The 26,252-nt window shown below is 42.8% G+C and overlaps 1 long non-coding RNA gene and 1 other non-coding gene across 2 annotated transcripts; one reads left to right on the top strand and one right to left on the bottom strand.

Moving 5' to 3' along the window:
* Positions 1 to 29: 29 nt before the first annotated feature.
* LOC120665862 lies at positions 30 to 510 on the bottom strand. The gene is made up of 2 exons (XR_005671398.1): positions 367 to 510; positions 30 to 272 (listed from the first exon to the last, which is right to left on the bottom strand). It is a non-coding gene; the product is annotated as an uncharacterized LOC120665862 (long non-coding RNA).
* Positions 511 to 5,110: 4,600 nt separating this feature from the next.
* On the top strand, positions 5,111 to 5,217 carry LOC120668332. Its single transcript, XR_005672423.1, has one exon. It is a non-coding gene; the product is annotated as a small nucleolar RNA R71 (small nucleolar RNA).
* The last annotated feature ends 21,035 nt before the right edge of the window (positions 5,218 to 26,252 follow it).

The following is a 26,252-nucleotide window of genomic DNA, read 5'->3' as shown; positions in this document are numbered from 1 at the left end:
TGTAGTTTATTTGATCTCTGCAGCTGTAATGGACAAGCCAGGAGTTCAATTTGATGGAAGCAATTTAATTAATTAAATTGCATATAGACTGGTTACATTTCTGTTGGTATTGATAAATAACCGTGGACATTAAGGAATTTCCATTTTAACAGAAATGTGTTCTAGTTTCAGGGAACTGTAGCTCACCTCAAAAGAATCGTGTGATAACTGATAAGAAAGGAAATTTACGAAGAGCTTCTTGGTGATGAATTTGATGATCTTGATAAGGATTACTGCGATGAAAGGTATGTCCTGTTATACACATGATATATTACTTTATAACAGCTACACTACATGATTAATTGAATTAACATCTTTACTTCTCACCTGTAATTGCTTTGAATTTTGCTGCAGCTATACTGGGTTTATGACATCAGTAGGTCAACGTAATTTTCGGTCCAGTAATCTTTCTGCACAAGGGCCTAAGAGTATGAGCCAATATGTTCCAAAACAAGCACAAGCTTCAAAGTTTGTGCCTCGGGTAAGTTAAGCATACATCCCTATATCTGCCTGAATTTAATTATTTCACAGCAATGGAAATACAATGGTCAGAGTTTTGTGGACTTTGTTTGAAGATGACTTTTAACAGCTTACATGACCCATTGTTATATAATTTTGATTTCAAAACTTCAGTTATAATTGGCATTAATTGGTTCATTGATTTCAAAACTTCAGCTTCTACCCTTTATAATCACTGCTTTAAAATATATCTATTAATATCTTTTGGTTTTAGAATTAAAGAACAAGCTTTCATTCCACATTAGTGTTCTTTTCTGTTTGTGCAAGACTGACCAGGGAATTACATCATAATCCTTTGTAAATTGGGAACGAATAGACTGCCATTCTATAAGCCTGTGTACCTTGGACATTCATTTTTAACTTGTGTATTTGGTTGGTATTATTTTAAATAGAACATTATAACCTTGTGAAGACAAGTATTCATATTATATAGGGAGCATATCTAGTGAAAAACTCCGTCTAAAATTTTTCAAAAATCACAGAAAAGCCACCATGTATAGATAAAGTTACTGTATGATGCCACACAAAATTTGAAGTCCAGACATCACACCACCATTTGAGAGATATACAAATATAATAAATTCAGGGCTAAGAGGCATTAAACTACACTATATTATTTTCCCGGTTCATATTTATCAAACAGTTAGTCCTTGAAATTATTTTTGACAATCAGGTCCCTTATTTATATGTATATACAAGGTTATTTCTGCTTATTTATATATTATTATATTGTAGACATCACATAGGATGGCTCATGCTTATCGGTTCTTGCAGCCTACATTTAATGTTCTCTTTATTTCTTGTTGTTGTTTCGTAGTTTAGTACATTAATCCTGTTCTTTCATGTGGCTGTTCTACAGTAGTGATGCTGATGTGTACAGTCAGGCAGCCTCAAACCTTGTATCTAGCAACAATCTTGACATGGGTGGTGGTACAGTTGTCCGTGCTCTAGTGCAAGCATGCCGTCCACCAGGAGTTCGTTGCTCTACTGGAGAAGCTAGGATTACCCCGTTAGTACTTATAGTGCATTATTTATTCATTTAGATTGTTTCATAACTTTGAATGCTCAATTCTAAAATTTACACATTGTTTACCCATTCCTTTGCCCAATATTAAATGTGACAAGTGCTTTCGAGCTTCTTGTCTCTCGAGTGATGGAGACTATGCTGTTTTTACTGCTCACTGGTTCGTCTGAGATTTCATTCCACCAAGTACTACGGTCATACTCAAGATCATCTGCTAATGCATTGGCTTCTAATATGCATTTCTTACTGAAGTCTAGTGCATTACTGAAATCTCTGGGTAACATTTCAAAGAACTCGTTGAAAAAGCGGAAGTGGATTTTAGTTTCTTTTCCAACGGTTTCGACATGTAGCGTAGATAAAAATTCCATGGTAAGAAGGTGCGAACCTGGTTCGGTGATGTTGGCGAAATGCGACCATCCCGCAGACGTGAATGTGTGGTTCATGTCCTGGCAGAGTCCCGTCATCATAAGGAATTCTATATCAAACCGCTTGGCGTGGCCGTACGACTGCCTCTTCAACAGCTCGAGGGCGTCCCGCTCATAATCAGTCCGGACAACGATCTGATCGACTGAAGTCAGAACTCTGATTTTGAGACGGGGCCTCGGGACTGCTGGAGAGGTAGAGGCTTCCTCCTCTTCTTCCTGGGATCATGACGGTCGGTGAACAGAGTCCACCGACATGTCATCCCGGGAGCCTGATGACGCTCGCAAACTCCGGGATCGGGATGACGAGCCTAGCTTCTTCACCTTGCCTTGATATTCCCCCAAAGCGACATGATTCCTGCAAAAGATTAGTGCAAAGAATACGCAGGGAAAATAATCGGAGGGGTCAGTGGTTAGTCGTTCTTGTGGGGATCAATCCACCACAATCGTTCTTCGTTCAGAGCTTGTTTATTCAACGGGACATATTTTTGTAGTTTTCATTTTTAGGAGAGAGTTACTACTAATTTTATTGCATTAGTGTTGAGCTAATCTCAGCACTACTACTATTCTGTGTGGGGCTAGCACTTGAGTTTCTTAACTTAATTAACTCCTAAGAGCTTCGTTAGGCAAGAAAACACAGAGAGAGGAAGAGAGAAAGTGTGCTCAGGAGAGTGACCTGCGTACTCAGAGCGACAGTGCGACGAACGACGATGACACAGTGGCTTTTATAGAGGCGCGCAGGGGCCAGGCCGGCCGGCCTGTGGATTGCCGGGCGGCACCTCCCGCGGTCTCCATTCCTCCCTGTCGATGCCTAGGTGCTAGACCTGCAGGTGCTCATGCTCCGGTTGGTGACGACACGATGGGAGCGGTGGAGAGGCGCCGGGCAGCCATGATGAGGCCGGCCGGCCTGCCCCCCCTCCCCCTCCGCACGATGAGTGTGGCCACTTTCCTTTGCTCCCTGGGCACTCAAAGTCTCAGATTCCTGCTGCCCCCTGATCAAGTGAGAGAGAGTAGGGCCGGCCGGCCTAGGTGGGCCGGTCGGCCTACAATTCAGCTTTTTTTTATATGCAAAGATAACTGATGCAAAGCAAAATTTAAATTTTCGTTTGGAATTGTAGACATGCCATGACTTTGAAAAATAAAGATTATGCAAGAAATATTTAAACTATCCTAAATGCAAATGCAAGAATGGATACGTACCATGGTTCTCATGGCGATAGCTCGGGTTTTGAGTCCGGAGCGGGACTCTCCATACCTCGGGTTCTGTTGTCATCGCCAGATGGAGTTCTAGACGAAGACACTTTTCTCCGCCATTCCTTCTTGGTGGCGGGTTTTGTTTTGATCGCTTTCGCCTCTGATTCCTCAAATTCTCTGCGAAGGATTTGTTGTCTTGCGTTCCTGTAGTTATGCCCTCTGATCTCCCTATCGATTCTTAGTCGTTCCAAGAGCTCGGCAAGGATATCGATTGTGGGTGTTGATGGCTTCTCCTGATCTTTCTCGGATTTCTTCTGGTTGAATGTCTTGACCTGGGAACACTGTTCGACCTTCGGTCGGAAGGTGAACCTCTCTGTCTGCCCATTGATATTGAGCTGAATTTCTCCGGCTCCAACATCAATGTGTGCGTTTGCAGTACTCAAGAACGGCCTTTCCAGAATGAGGGGCATCTTGGCATCAACTTCCATGTCGAGGATGACGAAATCAACGGGAATAAAGAAGTTCCAGGTTTTAACCAGGACGTTCTCTGCAACTCTCGCTGGGTATCGGACCGTTTGGTCCGCTAGCTGCAAGCACATGGCAGTAGGGGCAAGCTCATGATAATTTAGTTTATCGTAAACTACTTTAGGCATGACGTAGACACTTGCTCCCAGTTTGCAAAGAGCGTGTGAGAAATGTTGACTCCCGATTGAACATGTGATTGTGGGGCATCCTAGATCTTTCTTCTTCTCCAGGAGAGGATCGAGTATAGCTGCGCTACACTCCTCTGTGAGTTGCACGACCCTGGTGGTGGGCATGCTTCTCTTGTTAGCAAGTATATCTTTGATATACTTGGTGTAGGTTGGGACCTACATAGTGTCAAGAAGCGGTATATTGACATACGACTTCCTTATTACCTCGATGAACTTGCCGAATTGCTCGTTGGCCACCGGCTTCCTTATCTGTTCCGGAAACGGTAAGGCAGTAGTGTCATGAAACTCCGTGAAGTTCTAGGGGGTTCCACATTTCCTCCTAAGTAGCAGTTGTGTTGGACTCTTCTGCCTCCTCCTGTTCTTCGTCTGCAGCAGAGGTATTGCTGGCAGGTACGGCTTTCCGCCGAGATCCTGCATCTTAAGGGTATGGTGGTTCTTGCGTGGACTTAGCTGTCCGCATAGTCACCGCACTAACACTTTCCTTGGGAGGAACTTCCTGTTGCCCAGGAAGTTTTCCCGAGTTATTGTTAGGACATGATGAGGCTAGTTGAGCAATCTGAGTTTCGATCATTTTATTGAAGCTCAACTGGTTTTTAATAACTGAATTTATGCCCTCTAGTTGCCCGGCCAAAGATTCCAAAATTTCGTCATTAGCAAGAAATTTCTTACTAATGTTATCATTGATTTGCTTCTGGCCATAAACTAAGTCCTTTAAAGTAGGTTGAAAATTGTTATTAAAGTTCATACCTTGCTGCTGACCGAAAGGGAGGTTGGGTTTGGAATTCCAATCCTACTGAGGACGGAAGCCAGAGTTGTTGGAGTTATTTGCTCCAACGAAGTGAACTTCCTGCTGAGTGATCGGGCAAGAATTGCCCGTGTATCCAGTTTCTCCACAAGTTTCGCATGTCATGCAAGAATCCGTAACTTGGTTGGCCTCCTAGTGCGGAGACTCCAGTCTCTTCATGAGAAGGTCCATCTTGGCAGCAAGCACATCGATACTATCGATATGGTGGATTCCCTTACGGGGTTGTTGCTGTCTTTCACCTTTCCAACTCTGGTTGGAAGCAATCTTCTCTACCAGCGCTTTCGCTGCATTGACGCTGAGCGAAAGGAAGGAACCACCTGATGCTACATCGATGTGGTTCTGGGCCGGTGTGTTCAGGTCATTGAAGAAACTCTGAATGATCAGCCATTCCTCCATGCCGTGATGGGGGCATGCTGCGATGTATTTCTGGAATCTCTCCCAAGTTTTCGGAATGGTTTCATTCGGAAGTTGTTGAAATCTAGAGATCTTACCTCGGAGAGCATTGGTTTTGCCCACCGGGAAATATTTCATCAGGAATGCATTGGAGCAAGCTTCCCATGTGGTGAAGTCTGCCTTGTGGTGTAAAACCACGTCTTCGCCTTGCCTAGCAAGGTGAACGGGAACAGTCGAAGACAGACGTTATCCATCGTGGTACCTCTGGGGTTGATGGTGCTGCTCACTTCCAATAAGTTTTGAAGGGGAGCCTTGGCATCCTCTGATGCCTTGCCACAAAATGGACTCGCTTGAACTGTGACACCCTAGGTGTCTGCACAATAGAATTATATTGATTTTAAGCATCATATGTTTATTTTGCTTGAAAAAGAATCTTATTGTAAAAATAAAAGGTTATTTGTGTAAATATGATTTTATGCAAGGTCCTTTCTATAGTTTAATTTGAGTAGGGAGAGCAAATATTGCTTTTGTGGAGGGTTCATTTGTAAAATTCAGTGTAATCATTGTTTGGCAGAAAATTTTGCTTTTTAGTTTGAAATTAAACTGAATTTGCAATGGAAAAGACAAAAGTCCATTAAATTCAAAATCCTTCCTTTGTTTTCAAAATAACTCTTTAACATTTGGTCAAATCAATTTTTGCACAACATCAAAGTTGTAGATCTTGAAAAATTGAACAACTTTCATGTCGGGCACTTTTTCATTTGAGCCCTAGTTTAAAAGTTATTGTTGTTTTACAGTAGGGTCCCTAGAATTTTCTGAAATTGCAGAAAGGTCCACTCCTTCTTCCTCCTGCCTCCCTCTCTGCTTCACCGCCGCCCGCCCGCCGCTCAGGGCCGGTCCCGGCTACCTCCTGCTCTCCGTGGCACCCACATGTCGCGCCCCAGCCCTTCACCGCTCATTTCCCCTCGCTCTGGAGCCCCCTCCCTTCGCCACGCCACCCCGGCCATCCGCGCGGCCGCCACATCGCCGTCGCTGTGGCCAGCACAGCGCAATGCCCCGGACCCCCAACTCGTGCACGCCTCAGCACCCAGAGCACCCCCGCAACACATTCCCCTCACTCCTTCGCCGCTTCCCCGCTCCGAACCCCCAGAACGCCATCGCCGCCCACCTGCACGCCGGCGAGCTCGACGCCGCCGTGAACCCGCCATTCCCGACCCGCTCCGCCCGCGCTGACCCCACTATCAGCTCCGCCTCGACCTCGTGCAACTCGCAGACCCCTCCTCCTCGCCCAATCCCAACCGGAGCAACCTCGCCGTCGATTCCGTGCGACCGACCGCCGCTGCTCGCCGTCGACGACCCCCTTCCAACTGCCTCCTCCGCGACCCAACCCCACCAACAGGTAGCGCTTGGCACCCTGAACCTCCCCAGCCCCTTCATCCTCGCCGCCGGCGATTGCCGTCGCCGGATTCGGCCGGTCAAACACCCGCCCCCTTCTCTGACTCCGGCCAGGGACCCCATTGCAAGCTTTCTTTTCTTTCTAGGGGCCTATTAGCAAGTTTCCAGCTCTTTTCTTTTTGTTTCTAGAATTCAAATCAGTGAACTTTGAAAATGTCTATAAATTCATATAAAAATCAAAAAATACAAACCCAAATGTTTTGGAATCTTTGTTATAAGAACTACAAGTTTTGTTACATGCACATCTTCATTTTTGTTCTGTATTTTAATTCAAGAAATAGAATAGAAATAGTAGGCTTTATTTATTCTAGGAGTTATAGCTAGTAAATTCATGTGATTTTTTGCTAGATTATGTCTTTTAGTGTTGTTAGCATCTAGTAAAAATTTGAAACCTTTTTGAGATAATTAGCTAGGTCAAAGTTTCAAGATTCTTAAATCTACTAGTTTTGCTAATTTATTTGTACTGTTAGAAAGAATCAAGTTCTGTGTGTGAAACTTTTTCCATGATCATAGGTTACTACAGTCTTGCTGTTAGCCAAGTTTTGGAAATTTTAGATCTGTTTAATTATTTATTTGATTTAATGCTTGTTAAATAGGCTTTAATTGTGATAAATAGTTTCCTTGCTTAGAAAATTCTGAGAATTTTCGTAGAACTCTATATTGGTCATATGTTCATGTCTGCAAAATTTAGGGTCCATAATCTCTATAGAACTTTCTGTATTAATTAGTTTTGCAATGTGTGGTTTATTTTTGTCTAATTTATTACTTCAGTTTTATCCCTATATAAATTGTGAAAAATTTATGCGGTGTTTATAATCATGTGAAGCCTGTTGTGAAAAATTTTGAGCTTCATAAGTGTTGTAGTTTGTTCTGTAGAATTTGATCTTGCTATAGGTGTAGTGTGAATAACTGTTTTATTCTGATTAATTGGTGGCATGAAATGGAATGAATTTTACAGGTAGATTACTCTATGTACATCCTGTTTGAAGTAATTTTTGCTGAATTTAAATACTGTTTGTGTACTGAGTTACTCATATCTTTGCAAATCATGTTTGACATGTTATATAAACTATTTGAAACTTACTTTGTGAGTTTAATTAAATTGTCTTGTGATGTTAACCATGTTGTTTTGTGTAGCCATAGATGTTAAATAACTACTCTATAAAGATTGTCCATATGCTTAGTTATGTTTGTTATCTTTTAAATTGCAACTTTATCGTGAAGTGTGTTTGTGTAATACTGTTCTTGCATCACATATAGATACGATTGCTCTAGCGGACGGGACATACGAGCTGATCCCGGAGTCTGAAGAAGGTGATCAAGAAGCTCAGCTGAACGCTGCTGTACTGACTGAAGACCCGGACCAAAGTTCGGAAGAGCCCAAGGCTAATCTAGTTAGCGGCTATCGCGAAGGCAAGCCCCGGACATAACCCATATTTCAAATCATTACAATTTATCGTTATTACTTACTTGTGCATTTACAGTTCTTAGGATTTGAATTGAAACCCTAGATGCATGATCCTAGGAACCTATGTACTGAACACTAGACCTGAGTTCGAATAATTACTAAGCTTATAGGACCGGTAAAAGTCGAGTGATTGCCTGTCACTCGCGAGCTCTATAGGAATTGCTTGTTTACTTTCTGCGTTCAATATAAGGACGACGGACGGGTTCGTGTTCGATATCATGACCTTGTGTGAGACCCCATCTGTGTGGATGAACTTGCTAAGGTCGTGGTGTGTGGCTGCGGTGGTTAAGTTTTTGAACGTACTAGCCACATGCCGTAGATATGGTACGCGGTAAGCCTAGTAGCCGATTGGACTGGGGAGTGGATATACCTTTCACTCTCACTTAGAGATAGGTTTTTATTTATGTTTATGTTGCGCAACACCGTGGCTACTGGGACGAGGTTGGTGCCCTGTAGTCGGGGAGAGTGACCCTATCCACAAGCCGGAAAGAAAGGTCAACGGTTGTTTGGGAACGACCCGACGGTGTTCCAAACTTGTGCGTTAGGTCTGCCTGGCCAGGTTAACAAATTTCGATTCAAATCGTCCGCTTCTCACGGTTTGGGACTGCTTGATCCCTTTGCCACACAGAGTAATAAGAGCAACATTACTATGATCAATCTTGATGTTTGCTTAAAGTTCTACCATGGTTGAATAGGATTATTTGCTTACATAGAATGGTTAATCAACTAGAATATGGAAAGCTAAAATGTGAAGTAAGGACCTACTCTTTATTGCTTTTCAGCAAAAGGAAAACCAGAGCCTCACAAAACCCTGCATAGTCTAGTTAGGTGGGCTATGTATACCCGTTGACGGTTAAGTCTTGCTGAGTATTAGAATACTCAGCCTTGCTGTTGAAACCTTTTTCAGGTATGAGTTTTGAGGACCAGATCGCTAGTCTGTCTTGGCCCTGCCCTTTGCCTCCTGGCTGGTCCGTAGAATGGGATCCATCTTCGACCGGCAATGACCCTGACAAGTGATACCTTGCTTGGGCTAGCTTGGTACCCTTTTGTGATGTTTTGTAGCCGTCGTGTTTTCTTTCTGCTGCTTAAACTCTGAACGTTAAACTTATGACTTGTATAACTGTTTTACTAAGTTTGGATCTGTAATAAGTACTTTGAAACATGTTGTAATCACTACTATGCTTGTGTTGTAAAATATGTGGTTGAAATATCTCTGGACTCGCCCTCGTGCGGGGTATGCTTGTTCGATTCAAGAACCGGTGGTTGTATCGGGACGTTACCCGACAGACCAAGAATTGTTCTGTTTGAAGTGCGTTTGTGTCGGTATTGCCTTTATGGTGATGGCCAGTGCACTTGAGCCGGGATAATTCAGGTGGTTCTGCCACAGCTGGTATCAGAGCTACAAGTGTACACCAGAGGTGTTGGAACCTTAAAAATCGATTTCCGTATAAAATTTGACCAACAAGGTATTTCTAAAAACTACGTTGGTTTCGTTAAGGGTTATGCATAGAACGTAAAGTCCTGGGGAATTTACGGGAGTTACTAGGTGGCTATCTATGTATGGCTTATTATATCTGACTTCCAGCACTTTATATTTTTGTCAAACCATACTCACAAGCAACCCTTAATTTCTGTAACGACGCATCTATGCTAAGGTAAGAATGTAAGGATCCTCAATCAGCTGAGAGAGTCTGACCTTCCCGTCGGTGATGCGAGCTGAACGCTGCCCTCAAGTAGTGGCTTACTTGAGGTACTCCCAATATATCAACTATTAGTTGACTATATTGGAAGTAAAATGTACTCAATCAGCTGAGGGAGTCTGACCTTCCCGTCGGCAATGCGCCGAACGCTGCGCTCAAGCAGTGGCCTACTTGAGCTACTGCTAATATACCGACCCTCGGTCGATTATATTGGGAGTAAAGGAATTTGTGAATACGCTATCTCAGTGGCGTATGTTAACGTTGGCCATACTGCGGAAAGTGTATGGCTGTCGCTTCTATAGTGAGCGGTAATGTATGGGAACACTTTCATGAGTGCTGGCATGAAAGGTTCAATGCATATAGATATATATACATATATATATATATACATATATATATATGTACATATATATATATATATATGTATATATATATGTTCTGTCAATCTTCTGCAGGTACATTAACAGCGATTCGATAAGTTAAGAACAGTTAGAATTTCTCTACTAGATATAATAGGGAGAGACGTATTTATGTTATGCCACCGTACTAACCGCGTAAGCCCAACAATAGTTGGCAAGTATTTATCTTGAGAGGGCGAATAGGTCGTGCATGCATAGTGTGAATATATTTGATTTGCTTCCTAGAATTTGAAATTTTTTCATGAGTCTTTTTAAGGGATTTCTAGTGTGGATCTTCATGGATATGTATTAGTATGCGTAAAACATAAGTTGAGTTTGAACTTGATATTAGGATCATGTTTGTTGAAACATTTAGATTTCCTTGGATGAAAAGATGGATTTGAGTCATGCCTTCATCCTTAGCCCCATCTTGATGTTCTAATGATCTTTTCGTTCCAAAGAGTCTCAAATGATGAACTAGTACCAATTGTGGTTGTTTACCTCCTGAGTTTGTGAAATCGTATAATCTTTTGAATCAGAATCACATTTTTCCGCAGTCTTCTTAAAATCTTTATTTGAGAAGTCTTGAGATAAGCGTATAACTCACATTTGAATCTTTTTGATTCAGATGGCAAACTGTCACAATGTCTTTTGGGATGAGGATGGATGTGCTCATACTGATTGCCTATACTGGGAGGGCTTTCCGAGGATTTTGTGGGATACGCCCCGTATTTTCCACTACCCAGACCCACCCCGGTACAAGGGATGACAGTTTTCTGAGGATGGAGTTCAGAAGAGCAGAGTCACAATGACCATTCCTCAGCACCCCAGCTTGGAGTGGCCACCTATTGAGATTGAGGTGGTTGGATATCATCTTGTGGACGCTTTTGAGACAACAGCTCTCAAAGCTATCACTACCTTCTGTGAGCATCATCCCGATGAAGTAGCCGCTTATCCTATTGGCTTGTTTCCGGCAGTCAGTGCTAGCAACGCAGAGTGGCTCTTCAGGACCACCCACTTTGGACACTTAGTTGGAGATGTAGCTGAGGAGACTATCTAGGCGGTGATTAGGTATTTGAATGCCCAGTCCCACTATCAGATCCTTCAGCAGAGGCACATGGATCAGGTGATGGACTTGGCCCAGACTTTTCAACGAGGTCTTAGTTTGAGAGACACTCAGATTCAAGGGCTTAATGAGGTTGTTGCTGGGAGAGATCACGCAATTGCACAGTTTGAGCTTCAGGTTTTGGAGCATGGTGCTAAGATAATGCAGCGCAACACGGTGATTGGTTTTCTTCAGGAGTAGGTTCATGAGCTCCAAGTGGATCTGGATGATGCTACGACCCATATTGGTATGCTCCATGAGCAGCCAATACCCCCAGTTGTTCTAGCCGAGCCTGCAGCAGCAGAAGAAGACCCAGAGGAGATTGAGGGAGTTTCTGAGATAGATTCTGAGCACGCGCTTTCCGAGCCTAACCCTCAACCGGACGACTCTTCCTCCGGCAGTGCTTCCTCTGTGGGCAACCTCAACGACTTCTAGGCACCTTAGGCTTGTCCTAGCTAGCATGTGATTTTCCTGTTGTAGTATATGTAAATAGGGAAGGAAATGTTGTAAAATAGCCCTAGGAAGGAGTACCACTTGTTGTAGCATATGTGGTAAGGAAGCATGATGCTAGGCTTGTACTATAAAGACTACCTTGGATGTAATATAAATAATGGATACCAATTTGGAAATCTTGATCTTTCTGCTTGCCAAATTTTTATCTCTTCATCAGTGCATTTCTAGGCTATTTGATGCATATCGAAATGAAAGAGTATGAAGTCATCTAACAGCTGACCAATTCTGAGTTATATTGGTTGAGCAAATATGTGTTATGCATATTGTGTTACACCGCATCTTGTTAAACTCTGCTGATTTTGATTTGATATCCAATGTATGATAATTGCACATACCATTGATTTTGGGAGCAAGAAAAATGTATCTCATGGATGTCTTCCATAATTAAGTTGGGAAGCAATTTGATAAAAACAGATTTGATCTTGTTGAATTTAGAAGGCATGTATGTTATTCTGGGCATGGATTGGATGACTAGACATAAAGTACTATTAGATATCTCTTCCCGAGCTATCGAGATAGATTCACCATATCAAGGGGCCACCATACTCTATCTACCACAACGAGAGTGCTTCAACTCTTGTGCCTATGCCATAAAAGAAGTTAAGATTGAAGATATTCCTGTTGTGTGTGAGTATGCGGATGTATTTCTAGATGATTTACCTAGAATGCCCCCTGATAGAGATATCGAGTTCGTTATCGAGCTTCAACCCGGTACCGCCCCTATTTCTAAGAGATCATACCGAATGCCTCCAAATGAGTTGGCAGAATTGAAAATCCAACTTCAAGACCTTCTTGACAAGGGTTTTATACATCCAAGTGTGTCACCATGGGGATGTCCAGCCCTGTTTGTGAAGAAGAAGGACAACAGTTTGAGGCTATGTGTTGATTATCGACCACTCAATGCGGTTGTTATTAAAAAAAAGTATCCTCTTCCCCGCATTAATATCCTATTTGATCAGTTAGCTGGAGCTAAGGTTTTCTCTAAGATCTATCTTCGTTCTGGCTACCATCAAATAAAGATCAAGCCTTGTGATATTCCGAAAACAACTTTCTCGACCAGATATGGACTCTTTGAGTATCTGGTTATGTCTTTTGGTCTTACCAATGCCCCGGCATATTTTATGTACCTGATGAATTTAGTTTTCATGCCGGAGCTTGATAAATTTGTTGTGGTGTTCATCGATGACATTTTGATCTACTCCAAGAATGAAGAATATCATGCTCAGCATATACGCATCGTTCTTCGACGATTACGAGATCATCACCTTTATGCCAAATTCTCCAAATGTGAATTTTGGCTGGATAGTGTGAAATTTTTAGGTCATAGTATCTCCATTGAAGGTATATCAGTTGATCCAACTAAAGTGCGAGAAGTGATGGATTGGGAACCTCCTACTTCGGTCCATCAGATTCGCAGTTTTCTCGGTTTAGCTTGATACTATCGTCGATTCATTCCTGATTTCTCCAGAATAGCCAAACCTATGACGGAGTTATTAAAGAAAGGAGTGAACTTTGTTAGGGATGATAAATGTGAAGAAGCTTTTCAAACTCTCAAAGCACGATTAACTATTGCTCCAGTGTTGGCTACACCGGACAGTACCAAACCTTTTGATGTCTATTGTGATGCTTCTGATACGGGACTTGGTTGTGTACTTATGCAAGACAACCGGGTGATCGCGTATGCATCAAGAGCTCTCTGGAATCATGAGAAGAACTATCCAACACATGATCTGGAGTTAGCAGCTGTCATTGATGCTCTTAAGCTCTGGAGACATCATCTTATGGGAACTCATTGTAACATTTACACTGACCATAAGAGTCTCAAGTATATCTTCACCCAAGCTGATCTCAACATGAGATAGAGACGCTGGCTAGAGTTGATAAAGGATTATGATCTAGAAGTGCGCTATCATCCAGGAAAGGCTAATGTGGTTGCGGATGCACTCAGCCGCAAGTCACAATGACATTGTCTATTGGTAGAGCCATTCAACGAAACTCTATGCTAGGAAATGATGAAACTAAATTTAGAAATGATACCTCAAGGAAGTCTGAACCATATAGCTGTCGAGCCTACACTTCATGATAGCATCATCATGGCACAATTACATGATGAAGGTATCAAAATTATCAAGGAAAAGTTATCCCAAGGAGAAGCAAAGTACAAGTGTTTCCGAGTGGATCATAAAGGAGTATTATGGTTTGAATTTTGTCTTGTTGTACCCAAGAATCACCAGCTTAGAAAACAAATCCTTAATGAGGCACATCTCTCGAAGTTTTCTATTCATCCCGGTAGTACCAAGATGTACCAGGATCTTAAACAGAATTTCTGGTGGACTCGAATGAAAAGAGAGATCGCCAAATATGTTTCTGAGTGTGATGTCTATCAAAGAGTTAAGGTTAGTCACTTGAAAGTAGCTGGTACTCTCCAACCTTTACCCATTCCATCCTGTAAATGGGAGGACCTCAGTATGGATTTTATTGTTGGTTTACCCAATACTTCACAGAAACATGATTCTATTTGGGTAATCGTTGATAGACTCACCAAGACAGCTCATTTTATTCCTGTGAATACAACTTATCCTGCCAAGAAGTATGTAGAGATCTATCTTGACCAAATTGTTTGTCTACATGGAGTTCCAAAGACGATCATTTCTGATCGTGGGGCGCAATTCATTGCACGTTTCTGGGAGCAATTGCAAGAATCCCTTGGAACCAAATTGATTCGTAGTTCAGCCTATCATCCACAAATAGATGGGCAAACCGAAACAATCAATCAAATCCTTGAAGACATGTTGAGGGCATGTGCTATTCAATATGGCAAGAGCTGGGATAAGTGCCTAGCACTGGTAGAGTTCTCATATAATAACAGTTATCAATCCAGCTTGCAAATGGCACCATTTGAATCGTTATACGGTTGAAGGTGTCGAACTCCTTTGAGTTGGTCACAAGCTGGAGAACGCAAAATATTTGGGCCAGATCTAGTTACTGAGTCAGAAGAGAAAGTCAGAGTTATCCAGGCTAATCTTAAAGTAGCCCAATCAAGACAGAAAAGTTATGCCGACAAAAGAAGAGACCCTTTACAGTTCAAGGTAGGGGATTTCGTATATCTGCGAGCATCTCCTACTAAAGGTGTTCAACATTTCGGCGTAAAAGGGAAATTGGCACCCCGATACACCGGACCATTTGAAATCATCGAAACTTGTGGACCAGTTGCTTACCGAATTCGTCTTCCTTCTCAGTTGGCCGCCATTCATGATGTCTTTCATGAATCTCAACTCAAGAAGTGCATCAAAGTGCCCACTGAGATTCTTGAACCACAAGATATCGAGATTGAACCCGATTTATCTTACGCTAAGAAGTACTAGAAGGAAGAAAGTTAAAATGTACAAAATCCAGTGGAATCATCATACTGACGAAGAAGCCACTTGGGAGACTGAAAAATTTCTCCAAAGAAACTTTCCCGACTTTCTTAGAACAAATTCAGGTATCAAACATTTCTATTCCTTTTCTTCCTGTAATCTCGGGGCGAGATTCCTTTTAGGTGGGAAGATTGTGACACCCTAGGTGTCTGCACAGTAGAATTGTATTGATTTTATGCATCATATGTTTATTTTGCTTGAAAAAGGATCTTATTGTAAAAATAAAAGGTTATATGTGTAAATATGATTTTATGCAAGGTCCTTTCTATAGTTTAATTTGAGTAGGGAGAGAAAATATTTCTTTTGTGGAGGGTTTATTTGTAAAATTCAGTGTAATCATTGCTTGGGAGAAAATTTTGCACTTTAGTTTGAAATTAAACTGAATTTGCAATGGAAAAGACAAAAGTCCATTAAATTCAAAATCCTTCCTTTGTTTTCAAAATAACTCTTTAACCTTTGGTCAAATCAATTTTTGCACAACATCAAAGTTGTAGATCTTGAAAAATTGAACAACTTTTATGTTGGGCACTTTTTCATTTGAGCCCTATTTTAAAAGTTATTGTTGTTTTACAGTAGGGTCCCTAGAATTTTCTGAAATTGCAAAAAGGTCCACCCCTTCTTCTTCCTGCTGCCTCCCTCTCTGCTTCACCGCCGCCAGCAGTCAGCACCGCCCGCCCCGCCACTCAGGGCCGGTCCCGGCCACCTCCCGCTCTCCGTGGCACCCACGCGTCGCGCCCCAGCCCTTCACCGCTCATTTCCCCTCGCTCTGGAGCCCCCTCCCTTCGCCACGCCACCCCGGTCATCCGCGCGGCCGCCACCTCGCCGTCACCGTGGCCAGCACAGCGCAATGCCCCGGACCCCCAACTCGCACGCGCCTCAGCACCTAGAGCACCCCCGCAACACATTCCCCTCACTCCTTCGCCGCTTCCCCGCTCCGAACCTCCAGAACGCCATCGCCGCCCACCTGCACGCCGGCGAGCTCGACGCCGCCGTGAACCCGCCATTCCCGACCCGCTCCGCCCCTTCATCGTCGCCGCCGGTGATCGCCGTCGCCGGATTCGGCCGGTCAAACACCCGCCCCCTTCTCTGACTCCGGCCAGGGATCCCATTGCAAGCTTTCTTTTCTTTCTAGGGGCCTATTAGCAAGTTTCCAGCTCTTTTCTTTTTGTTTCTAGAATTCAAATTAGTGAACTTTGAAAATGTCTAGAACTTCGTAGTAAAATCAGAAAAATACAAACCCAAATGTTTTGGAATCCTTGTTACAAGAACTACAAGTTTTGTTAGATTTACATCTTCATTTTTTGTCTTTATTTTAATCCACGAAATTGAATATAAATAGTAGACTTTATTTATTCTAGGATTTCTAGCCAGTAACTTCATTTGATTTTTGGCTACCTTATGTCTTGCAGTGTTGTTAGCATCTACTAAAAATTTGAAATTTTTTTGACATCATTAGCTAGGTCAAAGTTTCAAGATTCTTAAATCTACTAGTTTTGCTAATTTATTTGTACTATTAGAAAGAATCAAGTTCTGTATGTGAAACTTTTTCCATGATCATAGGTTGCTACAGTCTTGCTGTTACCCAAGTTTGGGAAATTGTAGAGCTGTTTAACTATTTTTTTGATTTAATGCTTGTTAAATAGGATTTAATTGTGATAAATAGTTTTCTTGCTTAGAAAATTCTGAGCATTTTCGTAGAACTCTATTTTGGTCATATGTTCATGTCTGCAAAATTTGGGATCCATAATCTCTATAGAACTTTCTGTATTAATTAATTTTGCCATATGTGGTTTATTTTTGTCTAATTTATTACTTCAGTTTTATGGCTAGATAAATTCTGAAAACTTTATGAGGTGTTTATAATCATGTGAAGCCTGTTGTGAAAAATTTTGAGCTTCATAAGTTCTGTAGTTTGTTCTGTAGAATTTTATCTTGCTCTAGGTGTAGTGTGAATAACTGTTTTATTCTGATTAATTGGTGGCATGAAATGGAATGAATTTTACAGGTAGATTACTCTATGTACATCCTGTTTGAAGTAATTTTTGCTGAATTTAAATACTGTTTGTGTACTGAGTTACTCATTTCTTTGCAAATCATGTTTGACATGTTATATAAACTATTTGAAACTTACTTTGTGAGTTTAATCAAATTGTCTTGTGATGTTAACCATGTTGTTTTGTGTAGTCATAGATGTTAAATAACTACTCTATAAATGATTGTCCATATGCTTAGTTATGTTTGTTATCTTTTAAATTGCAACTTTATCGTGAAGTGTGTTTGTGTAATACTATTCTTGCATCACATATAGATACGACTGCTCTAGCGGACGGGACATACGAGCTGATCCCGGAGTCCGAAGAAGGTGATCAAGAAACCCAGCTGAACGCTGCTGTACTGACTGAAGACCCGGACCAAAGTTCGGAAGAGCCCAAGGCTAATCTAGTTAGCGGCTATCGCGAAGGCAAGCCCAGGACATAACCCATATTTCAAATCATTACAATTTATCGTTATTACTTACTTGTGCATTTACAGTTCTTAGGATTTGAATTGAAACCCTAGATGCATGATCCTAGAAATCTATGTACTGAACACTAGACCTGAGTTCGAATAATTGCTAAGCTTATAGGACCAGTAAAAGTCGAGTGATTGCCTGTCACTCGCGAGCCCTATAGAAATTGCTTGTTTACTTTCTGCTTTCAATATAAGGACGACGGACGGGTTCGTGTTCGATATCATGACCTTGTGTGAGACCCCGTTTGTGTTGATGAACTTGCTAAGGTCGCGGTGTGTGGTAGCGGTGGTTAAGTTTTTGAACGTCCTAGCCACATGCCGTAAATATGGTACGCGGTAAGCCTAGTAGCCGATTGGACTGGGGAGTGAATATACCTTTCACTCTCTCTTAGAGATTGGTTTTTATTTATGTTTATGTTGCGCAACACCGCGGCTACAGGGACGAGGTTGGTGCCCTGTAGTCGGGGAGAGTGACCCTATCCACAAGCTGGAAAGAAAGGCCAACGGTTGTTTGGGAATGACCCGACGGTGTTCCAAACTTGTGTGTTAGGTCTGCCTGGCCAGGTTAACAAATTTCATTTCAAATCGTCCGCTTCTCACGGTTTGGGACTGCTTGATCCCTTTGCCACACAGAGTAATAAGAGCAACATTACTATGATCAATCTTGATGTTTGCTTAAAGTTCTACCATGGTTGAATAGGATTAGTTGCTTACATAGAATGGTTAATCAACTAGAATATGGAAAGCTAAAATGTGAAGTAAGGACCTACTCTTTATTGCTTTTCAGCAAAAGGAAAAACAGAGCCTCACAAAACCCTATATATTCTAGTTAGGTGGGCTATGTATATCCGTTGACGGTTAAATCTTGCTGAGTATTAGAATACTCAGCCTTGATGTTGAAACCTTTTTCAGGTATGAGTTTTGAAGACTAGATCGCTAGTCTGTCTTGGCCCTGCCCTTTGCCTCCTGGCTAGTCCGTAGAATGGGATCCGTCTTCGACCGGCAATGACCCTGACGAGTGATACCTTGTTTGGGCTAGATTGGTACCCTTTTGCGACGTGTTGCAGCCGTCGTGTTTTCTTTCTGCTGCTTAAACTCTGAACGTTAAACTTATGACTTGTATAACTGTTTTACTAAGTTTGGATCTGTAATAAGTACTTTAAAACATGTTGTAATCGTTACTATGCTTGTGTTGTAAAATATGTGGTTGTAATATCTCTGGACTCGCCTTCGTGTGGGGTATGCTTGTTCGATCTGAGAACCAGTGGTTGTATCGGGACGTTACCCAACAGACCAAGAATAGTAACATTTGAAGTGCGTTTGTATCGGTGTTGCCTTTATGGTGATGGCCAGCGCACTTGAGCCGGGATAATTCAGGTGGTTCTGCCACATGAACCATGTTTATCAGTCCTAATTTGAGCTCAAAGCCATCATTGCCTTGGTCATTGTTCAGTCCAGTAGGGATGTGGCTGCTGGACGGGGCCGAATACTGTCTGAGAGTCTTGGCCATGGGTGGTGCTGAGACTGACAAACGAGGATTCCAAGTAGGTTTCTTCTGGGGTGGGATGACGCGGCGTCTCACAATTCGCCCAATTCTCTGAGGATTCGGATCAAAGTTGGATGGTAGATCAAAACCGGTCATGCACTGCTCTGCATCGAATAAACGAGAGAGAGAGCAATGGTAAGCCCGCTAAAACTAGCGGTTATAAAACAGTAAGGTTTTCCACTCAATTATACGATAACTTTAGCCAATTGCTTCCCCGGCAACGGCGCCAAAAATGCTTGTTGGTGTCTCTTATGCTCAATCGGAATAGGTATTCTGCATGCGCACAGAATTCACTGGTGTAGCACTTCACCTTGGAGTATTCCAGGGTATCGTGAAATCCTCAGGGAAGCACTATGGTAAAGTGTATCGTAAACTATAGTGACAACCTTTACTGAGTTTATCGACCGACTAATTCAGCAGGGGTAAGCCAGATAATTAATGAGGTAAATGGCCAGTCTATGACCGCACGACACACAGGAGATTCTATACCTTAGAGAGGTAGCAGCTGGGAGGACAACGAACGAGAAAGGACTCCTAAAACACTTTTAAACTACTGAGCTAGCCTCACTAGAACTAATCTAAGCTTCTATCTTGATGTTGGGACCAGGAGCTTACTTCGGCGGCCTAAGCGAAGGGCGCAGACAGGGGTGAGAAGAGGCCCAACATACTTTTGGCAATCCTACTGCTATGAAAACACCCGAATGTAGTGGACTACGAGGGACGGACAAGGCTGCCACCACTTGCCGCCTACCACTGCGGTACAGTGGGGTGGAACACACTTTCTAGCTAGCACTGAGTTAGACACCACGTCTGCTCTCGGTACTAGGATTTCTCTTGAGGCCTTCCAGAGAAATCCCCCTCAACCAAGTGAACTAACTTGAGTTGCACTAGTACGGGCGAAAAAACCCGTAAGACTAACTCCGACAAACAAGGAAGAGAACTTAAACTGAACTAGAGGTAAAACTTACTCCCGCAGACAAGTACTAGTACTTGGAAAGATAAATACTTGCAGAAAGTAAAGCTGACTCAAGTAAATAAAAAAGATAACTTATATTAAAATAGTCAAAGGAAAAGATACAAGAGCTTATACCGAGCTCCGATGACGACTCCAGATCCCCGAGACAAGCTCGACTCGACTCTAACTCCCAACTACTAACCTACTCTTGACTTGAGAAGAGAGAATTGCTCCTTTGAGTGTGTGTTTACAAGTGAGGGGGAGAGTGCTATTTATAGGCTTCCAAGGTCGGTAGAAGGCCGGTTATTCAGGTAGCGCTCGGTGCACGAAACTGTAGAGGCGGTGCTTAACTTCCACGCGAAGCCGGGAGCCGAGTCTCTGCAAAGTTGGGCCGGGCGGCCCTCCCTAGGCCGGCCGACTTAGGGGTGTGCCATTTGGCCACCGACCTTCCGTGGACGGCTCCTGATTGCTCCTGGACATCGGTTCCCTGGGTAGTTTCCTCGGATGCCTCTTTCTTGGGCTGGGTGGCCTGAGGTAGGCCGGGCGACCTGCCTCTGGGCTCCTCGGTTATATGCTTCGCCGACGTTGCACAACCACACTCCACATTGCCTCTGGAATGGGTGGTTTCCCCATTTGATGATCTTGGCACTGACATGTGGGTCTTTGGGTTGAACCTTGTGCCTTCCGGGTCCATCGACAGGATATGAGATGTTTTCCTTACTCTAGAATCTTATGAACGTGTTACATTGCTCCAGTAAACTTATTGGACCCATGTATGTGGAGGTGTCAGGCCGGTCGGCACGGAATGTGCCGGGCGGCCGGGATTTTCTCTGATTTCGACCATCTTTGGACAGTAGATTCCTGCTAGCACAACTCATCCAAAACTTGTGGAACTTATTAGAATTAAAAAAATATGCATGGAACATGGTGCAAAACTCAATTTATTTCCGAGAAGTTGTAAGGATCACCGGGGTGTCCGACCCTAGAGGGGGAGGGGTGAATAGGGTCGCTAATTCGCTTTCTAACCTAGGGCTCAAACTACTTGCATAAGATAAACCTAACACATCCTGCACATTCTAGTTATGACTAAGGTTTATCTATACTACTCTCTACTTACCCCAAAAGACTTGCAACCTATAGCCAATCCTAATCAAACTAACTAGGAAAGTAAAGGCACGCAAGATAGAGTAAATGCGTAAACGTAATACGGTAAGTAAAGTGGTAAGGGCAAGAGGGATGCAAACTCCCGAGTAGACACGATCATGTAATGTGGTTCGGCTCAAACGCCTACGTCCACGGGACACCGAGGCTCTTCCAATCACCATCTTGCACTAGGCCACCAAGGCGCACCGGCAAGCAAAGGCACGTGCCCACAAGACACCGAGTCTCGTGCACCGCCACCGTCTCTCTCAGTCACCCGGCTGAAATCCACTACGGAGCTTCTCCACCAAGGAGGGGGTCTCCTCTTCCCCCGTACAAAGTGTCGGCACCGTTCCACACCAAGTCGGAGGGTCATCGACGGAAATGCTTTGATTGCCTTGACAAGACTTCTCTTAAGCTAGCTCTCTCAAGAACTAAGCCTATACAAGTGCACAAAGCACTCTCTCAAAGCTTCGCACGAGCTAGATATGACACTAAGCATTGAGAGGATGGTTGGAGACGATGATTTGCTTGGGCAACACTTCCTTCAACCTTTTTGGTGTCCAACCATATGCAGCAACCGGCCTTGGGGGGTATATATAGCCCCCACACCCCAAAAGAGCCGTTGGGACTAATATATGTGTTGGGAAATATGGCATGAGAGGCCTTGGGGGTATATATAGCCCACACACCTTTTTGGTGTGTGGGCTATATATACCCCCAAGGTCGGTTGCTGCATATGGTTGGATGCCAAAAAGGTTGAAGGAAGTGTTGCCCAAGCAAATCATCATCTCCAACCATCCTAGCAAAGCTTAGTGTCATATCTAGCTTGTGAAAAGCTTTGAGAGAGTGCTTAGTGCACTTGTATAGGCTTAGTTCTTGAGAGAGCTAGCTTAAGAGAAGTCTTGCCCAGGCAAGCAAAGCATTTCCATCGACGACCCTCCGACTTGGTGTGGAGCGGTGCCGACACTTTGTACGGGGCAAGAGGAGACCCCCTCCTTGGTGGAGAAGCTCCATAGTGGATTTCGGCCGGGTGACCGAGAGAGACGGTGGCGGTGCACGAGACTCGGTGTCTTGTGGGCACTTGCCTTTGCTTGCTGGTGCGCCTTGGTGGCCTAGTGCAAGACGGTGATCGGAAGAGCCTCGGTGTCCCGTGAACGTAGGCGTTTGAGCCGAACCACATTACATGACCGTGTCTACTCGGGAGTTTGCATCCCTCTTGCCCTTATCACTTTACTTACCGTACTACGTTTCCGCATTTACTCTATCTTGCGTGCCTTTACTTTCCTAGTTAATTTGATTAGGATTAGCTATAAGTTGCAAGTATTTTGGGGTAAGTAGAGAGTAGTATAGATAAACCTTAGTCATAACTAGCATGTGTAGGACGTGTTAGGTTTATCTTATGCAAGTAGTTTGAGTCCTATGTTAGAAAGCGAATTAGCGACTCTATTCACCCCTTCCCCCTCTAGGGTCAGACACCATGGTGATCCTTACAGAAGTTGACGTTCAAAACGTGAGATAATGGCCGTCAACATAAAGCTATCTATATCCACATCATATTGAGTCATTCAATATGAAGGGGAATCCTATGGTGGTTCTATATAGAAACATATGAGGGGGGATTGTTTTATGCCATAGTGATTGAATCAAGATATTGGAACATATGGTCCATTATCCCTGTGCTATTTATGCGCTAATAAATATTGCAATAGTTCCCGACCGGATATTGTCTTGGCAATAATTTGCTATCTCATAACAGCGCTATACTACCTAAGATTGGTAGATTGAAGTTAAGAATATCTTTGATATCTTAAAATTACGAACTTGGTACAATCCATGATCCGATTACGTTGATATTATGATTCTAGTTATCTATAAGATCCCCAAACTTTCAGATCATTGAAATAAGTTTTACATGAATATGTAAAGACCATTTTGTAATAGTCTTTAAGTAGACATTTAATGATTAATTCTATTAATCATTCTGACATTGTATTGTACAAGGCTACACATGAATGTGTATAGCTTGACAGAATGATATATCACATACTAAACTTATGTGGTATTGATTTTATTGAATCAAAGGTTATTATCTATAAAGGTAATGCAGCTTGTGTTGTTTAGATGGAGACAAGTTATACTTAATGCAATATTTTGCATTAAGATGATTCTATTCCATAGGTTATATGGGCATATGAACATTCGCAAACTAAGTATTGTGATAATCTCGTTCAGATTTTCACAAAGTCTACCATATTCCACAATTCATATGTGTTGAGTATATTGATATAAAAGGTTTGCAAACTTTAGGGGGAGAGTCTCTCATCTCTCTGATTAATAATTTGTTGAAAATATAATATTGCACTCTTTTCTTTGTATGAGTTTTTACCTTTGGGTTTCTCATATAATAAAGTTTTTAATGAGGCAATATCAACACAAGATTATGTCCTATCATCTATTTTTCCCATAGAGGTTTTTAGTGGAGGATATTGAAACATACAGTACCTTTTTTATTTATGTGAGTTTTTTCTTTTGAGATTTCTCATATAAAGTTTTTGATGAGACAATATCAACAAAGGTATATGCTATATCATCTAGTTTTCCCCACCGGAAGTTTTGGAAGATGATATTTGAAGCATATTGACCATAGGGTCAATGTGTTATTAGACTAAGACTTTAGGTTTATCTCAAGGGTCTACTAACATTGGTAATTGTATATTATGGTGTTTCTCCTTATTTTTTCCACTGGGGTTTAAGACTTTTTGCCTAGTATACCAGAATTACTTTGGTTTTTCCCACAGGGTTTTTTCAAACATTCTTCTCATATTTTTCTTGAAAGGTTTTTGGGAGAGATATATTGTATTGCATCTCCTGATTTTTCCCATAGGGTTTTCAAGGAGTTATTCGATTGATTACAAGACCACAAAAAGAGCAAATTGATTATAAGACCATAAGAAAAAGAAAATTGATCAAAGGGGAGTGTTATTGTGATCAATTTCTGTAATTTAATTACATGAAGGAGATATTCGGAAGAGGCATGTCCATTCGGGAACAGACACCCTTTAATTTTTTGGACATGTATAATTATTATGATTTTTGATTCAGTCAATACAGAGATTCAATATATTCCATCACCTCTCCTACTTTTCACTTCTAACACCACCCAGGCATCCATGGAAACCAGACGACAAAACCGAGTTTTTTTAAAAAAAAATCACTCCCGACGCACGCGCCGCTTCACTTCAAAATCCCGCCTTTTGCCACTAGCCTCTGCTCTTTCCTTACCCACCGCGGTGGGATCGCGCTCACCCCCCGCCGCCCCTCCCACGAATGGCGCGGCGGCGGCAGCGCGCCTCACGCGGCCGCGCGAGCCCGGAGCTCCTCCTGGCCTACGGCGTGCGCGCACCCTCGGCCGCGCCGTCCTCTCGCTCCTCCCGCCGTCGCCGCCGCCGGGCGCGCCCTGCCCCGCCTACCATGGCGGCGCCGGGTGCCTCGCGTGCCACCGCTGGGCACACCTCCTCTGCGCGGTCGCGCACGCCGGGGCCGCGCCCCCGCCGCCGCGGTACACACCGGGAAACGCCGGGCACTCACAGAAGGGAGACATATCCTGTGCAATCGGCCTACCTGTGCAATCATGCAATCTGCGAATATGAAGCATTCGATCTCAATCCAACGGTCGCTGCTATTTTGCACTTAAACCCCCCCACCTCATCAGCAATCTTCTCTTTGAATACTTGCTAAACACCCCCTCGATGATATCGAATCATTAAACCGTACCCCCAGGTATCGCTCCGTTCCGGTTCGTGACGCGCGGAGGACTTCTCTCGTGGATGCCGCCCTGCCCGCTCGTGAATCGCTGCCTCTTGGATGCCCTGCCAGATCGCGACTCCCTGCCTGCTCGGACTGAAACGGAAACTGATTTTTAGATGCAAACAGCCTGACAGTTCGTCTCAAAATCACCACGCTTAATCAGTATGCTTACATCAATCAGTACGCTTACAGAAAAAAAACTAAAGACTTAAAGCTCTAGGGAACCTTTCGCTTCTTTTTGCAAGCATTGACTTCTTTGCTTTTTTTAATCCTTTTGCTTCTCCCCTTTGAACAGATATCAGTTGGTGGATGGACTGTCATTTCATTTGGAATATGGCAACCGATGAATGCCTCATATTCATTCTGCTTAGACTGTTTATTAGGTGATGTCATTTGATCCAGTGGTGCCTCAAGGTTAGAAATCCCCGACAATAAAAAGTCCATGCCTTCCTCGGAATTGTTGGCTTTTCTTATCAAGTCTTCAAACTTATTGTGTACATTTGCTATCTTTTTCCTCATCGCCGGATCATTAGATTCTAGAATCTTGTCGTCCAATGTGTTCCAATACCTTTTGCACCTTTTCTCCCATCTTTGCAAGAAGTAGTCAACCGGTAACTCTACTTGTTTTTCACCACATAAAACCAGAATAATATGGCGGCATGGGATCCCCTTGACAGAAATAACTTGCAAGAACATGTTGGCATCATACTTACATGAATATCTCTATCTTTCTTTCTTCCATCACATGAATATCTCTATCTTTCTTTCTTCCATCACCTAGGGTCACAATTTTCATTTCATCAGAAAGGGCAATATTTTGAACCCAACAATGATCTCTAGCAGCAACAACCTCTTTTCTGAAAGGATAAGAACACCTCATGCGTGTATAGCACACTACCCTGTTTTTCCACAGGCCAAGATGTTTTCAACTGTGGAGCACTATGAATACTTTTGTTGTCTGCCTAATGCTAGCAGCTTCATCAGTTATGATAAGACGTGGTGCTACCCCTCCCATCGCAACTAGGAATGTCTTGAATAACCATTCATATGATTCAATTTTCTCATTTGCAAGAAAAGCACCAGCAATAAATATATTTTGCAAATGATGATTGACTACAGTAAA

The sequence above is a fragment of the Panicum virgatum genome, chromosome 3N, assembly GCF_016808335.1.
Source record: "Panicum virgatum strain AP13 chromosome 3N, P.virgatum_v5, whole genome shotgun sequence".
NCBI classification, from domain to species: Eukaryota; Viridiplantae; Streptophyta; class Magnoliopsida; order Poales; family Poaceae; genus Panicum; species Panicum virgatum.
Note: the sequence above shows the minus strand (reverse complement) of the source record. Positions and strands in the feature narration are given on the sequence as shown.